At 46.4% G+C, this 9,591-nt stretch overlaps 2 non-coding genes across 2 annotated transcripts; both read right to left on the bottom strand.

The window, feature by feature from the left end:
- Positions 1-1,116: 1,116 nt before the first annotated feature.
- Positions 1,117-1,188, bottom strand: Trnai-aau (transfer RNA isoleucine (anticodon AAU)). Its single transcript has one exon. It is a non-coding gene; the product is annotated as a tRNA-Ile (tRNA).
- Positions 1,189-4,163: 2,975 nt separating this feature from the next.
- Trnai-aau (transfer RNA isoleucine (anticodon AAU)) lies at positions 4,164-4,235 on the bottom strand. Its single transcript has one exon. It is a non-coding gene; the product is annotated as a tRNA-Ile (tRNA).
- Positions 4,236-9,591: the final 5,356 nt, after the last annotated feature.

Genomic DNA, 9,591 nt, shown 5'->3' with positions numbered 1-9,591 from the left:
GTTCCGCCCAGCGTCTGCCTCGAACCAACGACGCTGGGATTAAGAGTCTGACGCTCTACCGACTGTGATAGCCGGCTACCTCGGTGAATTCTTGCCGGGTAGCACGTCACACAGTACTCGTTTGGGTTGGGTGGTCCCATACAGAATCTCTCCATGCTGCCTAATGTTTTCCTAACGTCACACTCGTCACGTACTTCACTTTTATGTCATAATCATTTCTGAGAGGCAAAGAAATTGCATGACAACAAGCAGAGCTAGTGGCGTCAAAATTAACACACATACTTTATGTGACTCAAAAGCCGAACGAGTTACTTTCCGACGTTGTTTTAGATGTGCAAGTGATAGTCAAAACTCGCTGTGTCGGCACTCTGCCGACCATTTCGCTAGTTAACACCGGTCTTGTTGTGTGTGTTTCAAGCTCAAGAGCATCTCCAAGCAAAAAATGGTCAACAGCAACATTCAGACGGTTTCGTACTGCTCAATTGCTACATTAAAACGGTATGTTTCTTTTTCAGAACTGGAAAAACGCAAGCGTGACAGCATTCGAACCTGTAATCTTCAGATACGATGTCCGACGCCTTATCCATTAGGAGACACGGTCACTGACGACCAACATTTACATGTATACGACTCATCTCGAAACGCTCACACCCCTGAGGATTTGTGTTTTCGTTCTACACAGCCGCTGCCCCTTGCTCTTTCCCACCCATTCGTTACATTCAACCTCTGACGTGACCGACCAAATATAGACTGAGAAACAAGACCACACACTTTGTGCATTCGGAATCGAAGGCAGGGTGCCCCTCGCCGCATTTGCTACGATTGCCATTTGCTACTTCTGCAGAAGCGGCGGCGGCGACGACGACGACGACGACGACGACAACGACGAATATTGAGAGAGGCTCTGAGATATGTGAGAAATACATCTATAAAATGTAATTCAGACTGCCTCGTCCCACCTTATGCTGTACCGCTTTGGCAAATGCTTTATCTGCGCCATTCGCCTTAATCACATCTGAGAGTAAATCTTAAAAAAACGCCTGTCGCTAATTGTTCGTCATCACAGGTACTGTTTGCTATACGGCCACGACGCGCAACTGATTTCCAAAATTCATCTTTCTCCTGTGAGGATGGAACTTACGACCCCTGGTTTATTAGACCAGCGCTCTACCACTGAGCTAAAGAGGCGCGGCCTAGCGGTACTCTTGGGTACTTCGTCCTTACGGTCGTCTGCATCATCAGACTTTAGCTGACAACAATTCATATTATCGGCTAATATTTGCAGCTATGGCGACAAATTACTGCTTGCCTACACATCTGACACATAACCGATGTGCTCTCCAAACAACAACACTTGCATTTCAGAACATGTCTTTCACACATGTCTACAAAATCACCTTCACCTTCAAATACAGTTTCCTTGCGACTGACAGAGACGTAGGCAAAGTTTAAAGTTGCTATTTCCATTAAATCTCGTTAATCAGAAAAACGGTAATTTACACCTGCAGCGGAACAAAATTCCGTTTCGCCCAGCGTCTGGCTCGAACCCACGACCCTGGGATTAAGTGTCTGACGCTCTACCGACTGAGATAGCCAGCTACCTCGGTGAATACTTGCCTGGTAGCACGTCACACAGTACTCGTTTGGGTTGGGTGGTCCCATACAGAATCTCTCCATGCTGCCTAATGTTTTCCTAACGTCACACTCGTCACGTACTTCACTTTTATGTCATAATCATTTCTGAGAGGCAAAGAAATTGCATGACAACAAGCAGAGCTAGTGGCGTCAAAATTAACACACATACTTTATGTGACTCAAAAGCCGAACGAGTTACTTTCCGACGTTGTTTTAGATGTGCAAGTGATAGTCAAAACTCGCTGTGTCGGCACTCTGCCGACCATTTCGCTAGTTAACACCGGTCTTGTTGTGTGTGTTTCAAGCTCAAGAGCATCTCCAAGCAAAAAATGGTCAACAGCAACATTCAGACGGTTTCGTACTGCTCAATTGCTACATTAAAACGTTATGTTTCTTTTTCAGAACTGGAAAAACATAAGCGTGACAGCATTCGAACCTGTAATCTTCAGATCCGAAGTCCGACGCCTTATCCATTAGGCCACACGGTCACTGACGACCAACATTTACATGTAAACGACTCATCTCGAAACGCTCACACCCCTGGGGATTTGTGTTTTCGTTCTACACAGCCGCTGCCCCTTGCTCTTTCCCACCCATTCGTTACATTCAACCTCTGACGTGACCGACCAAATATAGACTGAGAAACAAGACCACACACTTTGTGCATTCGGAATCGAAGGCAGGGCGCCCCTCGCCGCATTTGCTACGATTGCCATTTGCTACTTCTGCAGAAGCGGCGGCGACGACGACGACGACGACGACGACGACGACGACGACGAAGATCGCGAGAGGCTCTGAGATATGTGAGAAATACATCTATAAAATGTAATTCAGACTGCCTCGTCCCACCTTATGCTGTACCGCTTTGGCAAATGCTTTATCTGCGCCATTCGCCTTAATCACATCTGAGAGTAAATCTTAAAAAAACGCCTGTCGCTAATTGTTCGTCATCACAGGTACTGTTTGCTATACGGCCACGACGCGCAACTGATTTCCAAAATTCATCTTTCTCCTGTGAGGATGGAACTTACAACCCCTGGTTTATTAGACCAGTGCTCTACCACTGAGCTAAAGAGGCGCAGCCTAGCGGTACTCTTGAGTACTTCGTCCTTACGGTCGTCTGCATCATCAGACTTTAGCTGACAACACTTCATATTACCGGCTAATATTTGCAGCTATGGCGACAAATTACTGCTTGGCTACACATCTGACACGTAACCGATGTGCTCTCCAAACCACAACACTTGCATTTCAGAACATGTCTTTCACACATGTCTACAAAATCACCTTCACCTTCAAATACAGTTTCCTTGCGACTGACAGAGACGTAGGCAAAGTTTAAAGTTGCTATTTCCATTAAATCTCGTTAATCAGAAAAACGGTAATTTACACCTGCAGCGGAACAAAATTCCGTTCCGCCCAGCGTCTGCCTCGAACCAACGACGCTGGGATTAAGAGTCTGACGCTCTACCGACTGTGATAGCCGGCTACCTCGGTGAATACTTGCCGGGTAGCACGTCACACAGTACTCGTTTGGGTTGGGTGGTCCCATACAGAATCTCTCCATGCTGCCTAATGTTTTCCTAACGTCACACTCGTCACGTACTTCACTTTTATGTCATAATCATTTCTGAGAGGCAAAGAAATTGCATGACAACAAGCAGAGCTAGTGGCGTCAAAATTAACACACATACTTTATGTGACTCAAAAGCCGAACGAGTTACTTTCCGACGTTGTTTTAGATGTGCAAGTGATAGTCAAAACTCGCTGTGTCGGCACTCTGCCGACCATTTCGCTAGTTAACACCGGTCTTGTTGTGTGTGTTTCAAGCTCAAGAGCATCTCCAAGCAAAAAATGGTCAACAGCAACATTCAGACGGTTTCGTACTGCTCAATTGCTACATTAAAACGGTATGTTTCTTTTTCAGAACTGGAAAAACGCAAGCGTGACAGCATTCGAACCTGTAATCTTCAGATACGATGTCCGACGCCTTATCCATTAGGAGACACGGTCACTGACGACCAACATTTACATGTATACGACTCATCTCGAAACGCTCACACCCCTGAGGATTTGTGTTTTCGTTCTACACAGCCGCTGCCCCTTGCTCTTTCCCACCCATTCGTTACATTCAACCTCTGACGTGACCGACCAAATATAGACTGAGAAACAAGACCACACACTTTGTGCATTCGGAATCGAAGGCAGGGTGCCCCTCGCCGCATTTGCTACGATTGCCATTTGCTACTTCTGCAGAAGCGGCGGCGGCGACGACGACGACGACGACGACGACAACGACGAATATTGAGAGAGGCTCTGAGATATGTGAGAAATACATCTATAAAATGTAATTCAGACTGCCTCGTCCCACCTTATGCTGTACCGCTTTGGCAAATGCTTTATCTGCGCCATTCGCCTTAATCACATCTGAGAGTAAATCTTAAAAAAACGCCTGTCGCTAATTGTTCGTCATCACAGGTACTGTTTGCTATACGGCCACGACGCGCAACTGATTTCCAAAATTCATCTTTCTCCTGTGAGGATGGAACTTACGACCCCTGGTTTATTAGACCAGCGCTCTACCACTGAGCTAAAGAGGCGCGGCCTAGCGGTACTCTTGGGTACTTCGTCCTTACGGTCGTCTGCATCATCAGACTTTAGCTGACAACAATTCATATTATCGGCTAATATTTGCAGCTATGGCGACAAATTACTGCTTGCCTACACATCTGACACATAACCGATGTGCTCTCCAAACAACAACACTTGCATTTCAGAACATGTCTTTCACACATGTCTACAAAATCACCTTCACCTTCAAATACAGTTTCCTTGCGACTGACAGAGACGTAGGCAAAGTTTAAAGTTGCTATTTCCATTAAATCTCGTTAATCAGAAAAACGGTAATTTACACCTGCAGCGGAACAAAATTCCGTTTCGCCCAGCGTCTGGCTCGAACCCACGACCCTGGGATTAAGTGTCTGACGCCCTACCGACTGAGATAGCCAGCTACCTCGGTGAATACTTGCCTGGTAGCACGTCACACAGTACTCGTTTGGGTTGGGTGGTCCCATACAGAATCTCTCCATGCTGCCTAATGTTTTCCTAACGTCACACTCGTCACGTACTTCACTTTTATGTCATAATCATTTCTGAGAGGCAAAGAAATTGCATGACAACAAGCAGAGCTAGTGGCGTCAAAATTAACACACATACTTTATGTGACTCAAAAGCCGAACGAGTTACTTTCCGACGTTGTTTTAGATGTGCAAGTGCCAGTCAAAACTCGCGGTGTCGGCACTCTGCCGACCATTTCGCTAGTTAACACCGGTCTTGCTGTGTGTGTTTCAAGCTCAAGAGCATCTCCAAGCAAAAAATGGTCAACAGCAACATTCAGACGGTTTCGTACTGCTCAATTGCTACATTAAAACGGTATGTTTCTTTTTCAGAACTGGAAAAACGCAAGCGTGACAGCATTTGAACCTGTAATCTTCAGATACGAAGTCCGACGCCTTATCCATTAGGAGATACGGTCACTGACGACCAACATTTACATGTATACGACTCATCTCGAAACGCTCACACCCCTGAGGATTTGTGTTTTCGTTCTACACAGCCGCTGCCCCTTGCTCTTTCCCACCCATTCGTTACATTCAACCTCTGACGAGACCGACCAAATACAGACTGAGAAACAAGACCACACACTTTGTGCATTCGGAATCGAAGGCAGGGCGTCCCTCGCCGCATTTGCTACGATGGCCATTTGCTACTTCTGCAGAAGCGGCGGCGGCGACGACGACGACGACGACGACGACGACGACGACGACGAAGATCGCGAGAGGCTCTGAGATATGTGAGAAATACATCTATAAAATGTAATTCAGACTGCCTCGTCCCACCTTATGCTGTACCACTTTGGCAAATGCTTTATCTGCGCCATTCGCCTTAATCACATCTGAGAGTAAATCTTAAAAAAACGCCTGTTGTTAATTGTTCGTCATCACAGGTACTGTTTGCTATACGGCCACGACGCGCAACTGATTTCCAAAATTCATCTTTCTCCTGTGAGGATGGAACTTAAAACCCCTGGTTTATTAGACCAGTGCTCTACCACTGAGCTAAAGAGGCGCGGCCTAGCGGTGCTCTTGAGTACTTCGTCCTTACGGTCGTCTGCATCATCAGACTTTAGCTGACAACACTTCATATTACCGGCTAATATTTGCAGCTATGGCGACAAATTACTGCTTGGCTACACATCTGACACGTAACCGATGTGCTCTCCAAACCACAACACTTGCATTTCAGAACATGTCTTTCACACATGTCTACAAAATCACCTTCACCTTCAAATACAGTTTCCTTGCGACTGACAGAGACGTAGGCAAAGTTTAAAGTTGCTATTTCCATTAAATCTCGTTAATCAGAAAAACGGTAATTTACACCTGCAGCGGAACAAAATTCCGTTCCGCCCAGCGTCTGGCTCGAACCAACGACCCTGGGATTAAGAGTCTGACGCTCTAACGACTGACATAGCCGGCTACCTCGGTGAATACTTGCCGGGTAGCACGTCACACAGTACTCGTTTGGGTTGGGTGGTCCCATACAGAATCTCTCCATGCTGCCTAATGTTTTCCTAACGTCACACTCGTCACGTACTTCACTTTTATGTCATAATCATTTCTGAGAGGCAAAGAAATTGCATGACAACAAGCAGAGCTAGTGGCGTCAAAATTAACACACATACTTTATGTGACTCAAAAGCCGAACGAGTTACTTTCCGACGTTGTTTTAGATGTGCAAGTGCCAGTCAAAACTCGCGGTGTCGGCACTCTGCCGACCATTTCGCTAGTTAACACCGGTCTTGCTGTGTGTGTTTCAAGCTCAAGAGCATCTCCAAGCAAAAAATGGTCAACAGCAACATTCAGACGGTTTCGTACTGCTCAATTGCTACATTAAAACGGTATGTTTCTTTTTCAGAACTGGAAAAACACAAGCGTGACAGCATTCGAACCTGTAATCTTCAGATACGAAGTCCGACGCCTTATCCATTAGGCCACACGGTCACTGACGACCAATATTTACATGTATACGACTCATCTCGAAACGCTCACACCCCTGAGGATTTGTGTTTTCGTTCTACACAGCCGCTGCCCCTTGCTCTTTCCCACCCATTCGTTACATTCAACCTCTGACGTGACCGACCAAATATAGACTGAGAAACAAGACCACACACTTTGTGCATTCGGAATCGAAGGCAGGGCGTCCCTCGCCGCATTTGCTACGATGGCCATTTGCTACTTCTGCAGAAGCGGCGGCGGCGACGACGACGACGACGACGACGACGACGACGACGACGACGACGACGACGACGACGACGACGACGACGACGACGAAGATCGCGAGAGGCTCTGAGATATGTGAGAAATACATCTATAAAATGTAATTCAGACTGCCTCGTCCCACCTTATGCTGTACCGCTTTGGCAAATGCTTTATCTGCGCCATTCGCCTTAATCACATCTGAGAGTAAATCTTAAAAAAACGCCTGTTGTTAATTGTTCGTCATCACAGGTACTGTTTGCTATACGGCCACGACGCGCAACTGATTTCCAAAATTCATCTTTCTCCTGTGAGGATGGAACTTAAAACCCCTGGTTTATTAGACCAGTGCTCTACCACTGAGCTAAAGAGGCGCGGCCTAGCGGTACTCTTGAGTACTTCGTCCTTACGGTCGTCTGCATCATCAGACTTTAGCTGACAACACTTCATATTACCGGCTAATATTTGCAGCTATGGCGACAAATTACTGCTTGGCTACACATCTGACACGTAACCGATGTGCTCTCCAAACCACAACACTTGCATTTCAGAACATGTCTTTCACACATGTCTACAAAATCACCTTCACCTTCAAATACAGTTTCCTTGCGACTGACAGAGACGTAGGCAAAGTTTAAAGTTGCTATTTCCATTAAATCTCGTTAATCAGAAAAACGGTAATTTACACCTGCAGCGGAACAAAATTCCGTTCCGCCCAGCGTCTGGCTCGAACCAACGACCCTGGGATTAAGAGTCTGACGCTCTAACGACTGACATAGCCGGCTACCTCGGTGAATACTTGCCGGGTAGCACGTCACACAGTACTCGTTTGGGTTGGGTGGTCCCATACAGAATCTCTCCATGCTGCCTAATGTTTTCCTAACGTCACACTCGTCACGTACTTCACTTTTATGTCATAATCATTTCTGAGAGGCAAAGAAATTGCATGACAACAAGCAGAGCTAGTGGCGTCAAAATTAACACACATACTTTATGTGACTCAAAAGCCGAACGAGTTACTTTCCGACGTTGTTTTAGATGTGCAAGTGCCAGTCAAAACTCGCGGTGTCGGCACTCTGCCGACCATTCCGCTAGTTAACACCGGTCTTGCTGTGTGTGTTTCAAGCTCAAGAGCATCTCCAAGCAAAAAATGGTCAACAGCAACATTCAGACGGTTTCGTACTGCTCAATTGCTACATTAAAACGGTATGTTTCTTTTTCAGAACTGGAAAAACACAAGCGTGACAGCATTCGAACCTGTAATCTTCAGATACGAAGTCCGACGCCTTATCCATTAGGCCACACGGTCACTGACGACCAATATTTACATGTATACGACTCATCTCGAAACGCTCACACCCCTGAGGATTTGTGTTTTCGTTCTACACAGCCGCTGCCCCTTGCTCTTTCCCACCCATTCGTTACATTCAACCTCTGACGTGACCGACCAAATATAGACTGAGAAACAAGACCACACACTTTGTGCATTCGGAATCGAAGGCAGGGCGTCCCTCGCCGCATTTGCTACGATGGCCATTTGCTACTTCTGCAGAAGCGGCGGCGGCGACGACGACGACGACGACGACGACGACGAAGATCGCGAGAGGCTCTGAGATATGTGAGAAATACATCTATAAAATGTAATTCAGACTGCCTCGTCCCACCTTATGCTGTACCGCTTTGGCAAATGCTTTATCTGCGCCATTCGCCTTAATCACATCTGAGAGTAAATCTTAAAAAAACGCCTGTCGCTAATTGTTCGTCATCACAGGTACTGTTTGCTATACGGCCACGACGCGCAACTGATTTCCAAAATTCATCTTTCTCCTGTGAGGATGGAACTTACAACCCATGGTTTATTAGACCAGTGCTCTACCACTGAGCTAAAGAGGCGCGGTCTAGCGGTACTCTTGGGTACTTCGTCCTTACGGTCGTCTGCATCATCAGACTTTAGCTGACAACACTTCATATTACCGGCTAATATTTGCAGCTATGGCGACAAATTACTGCTTGGCTACACATCTGACACGTAACCGATGTGCTCTCCAAACCACAACACTTGCATTTCAGAACATGTCTTTCACACATGTCTACAAAATCACCTTCACCTTCAAATACAGTTTCCTTGCGACTGACAGAGACGTAGGCAAAGTTTAAAGTTGCTATTTCCATTAAATCTCGTTAATCAGAAGAACGGTAATTTACACCTGCAGCGGAACAAAATTCCGTTCCGCCCAGCGTCTGGCTCGAACCAACGACCCTGGGATTAAGAGTCTGACGCTCTACCGACTGAGATAGCTGGCTACCTCGGTGAATACTTGCCGGGTAGCACGTCACACAGTACTCGTTTGGGTTGGGTGGTCCCATACAGAATCTCTCCATGCTGCCTAATGTTTTCCTAACGTCACACTCGTCACGTACTTCACTTTTATGTCATAATCATTTCTGAGAGGCAAAGAAATTGCATGACAACAAGCAGAGCTAGTGGCGTCAAAATTAACACACATACTTTATGTGACTCAAAAGCCGAACGAGTTACTTTCCGACGTTGTTTTAGATGTGCAAGTGCCAGTCAAAACTCGCGGTGTCGGCACTCTGCCGACCATTTCGCTAGTTAACACCGGTCTTGCTGTGTGTG

This window comes from Schistocerca gregaria, chromosome X, assembly GCF_023897955.1.
Source record: "Schistocerca gregaria isolate iqSchGreg1 chromosome X, iqSchGreg1.2, whole genome shotgun sequence".
NCBI lineage: Eukaryota > Metazoa > Arthropoda > Insecta > Orthoptera > Acrididae > Schistocerca > Schistocerca gregaria.
This window is presented reverse-complemented; position numbering and strand designations above follow the sequence as displayed.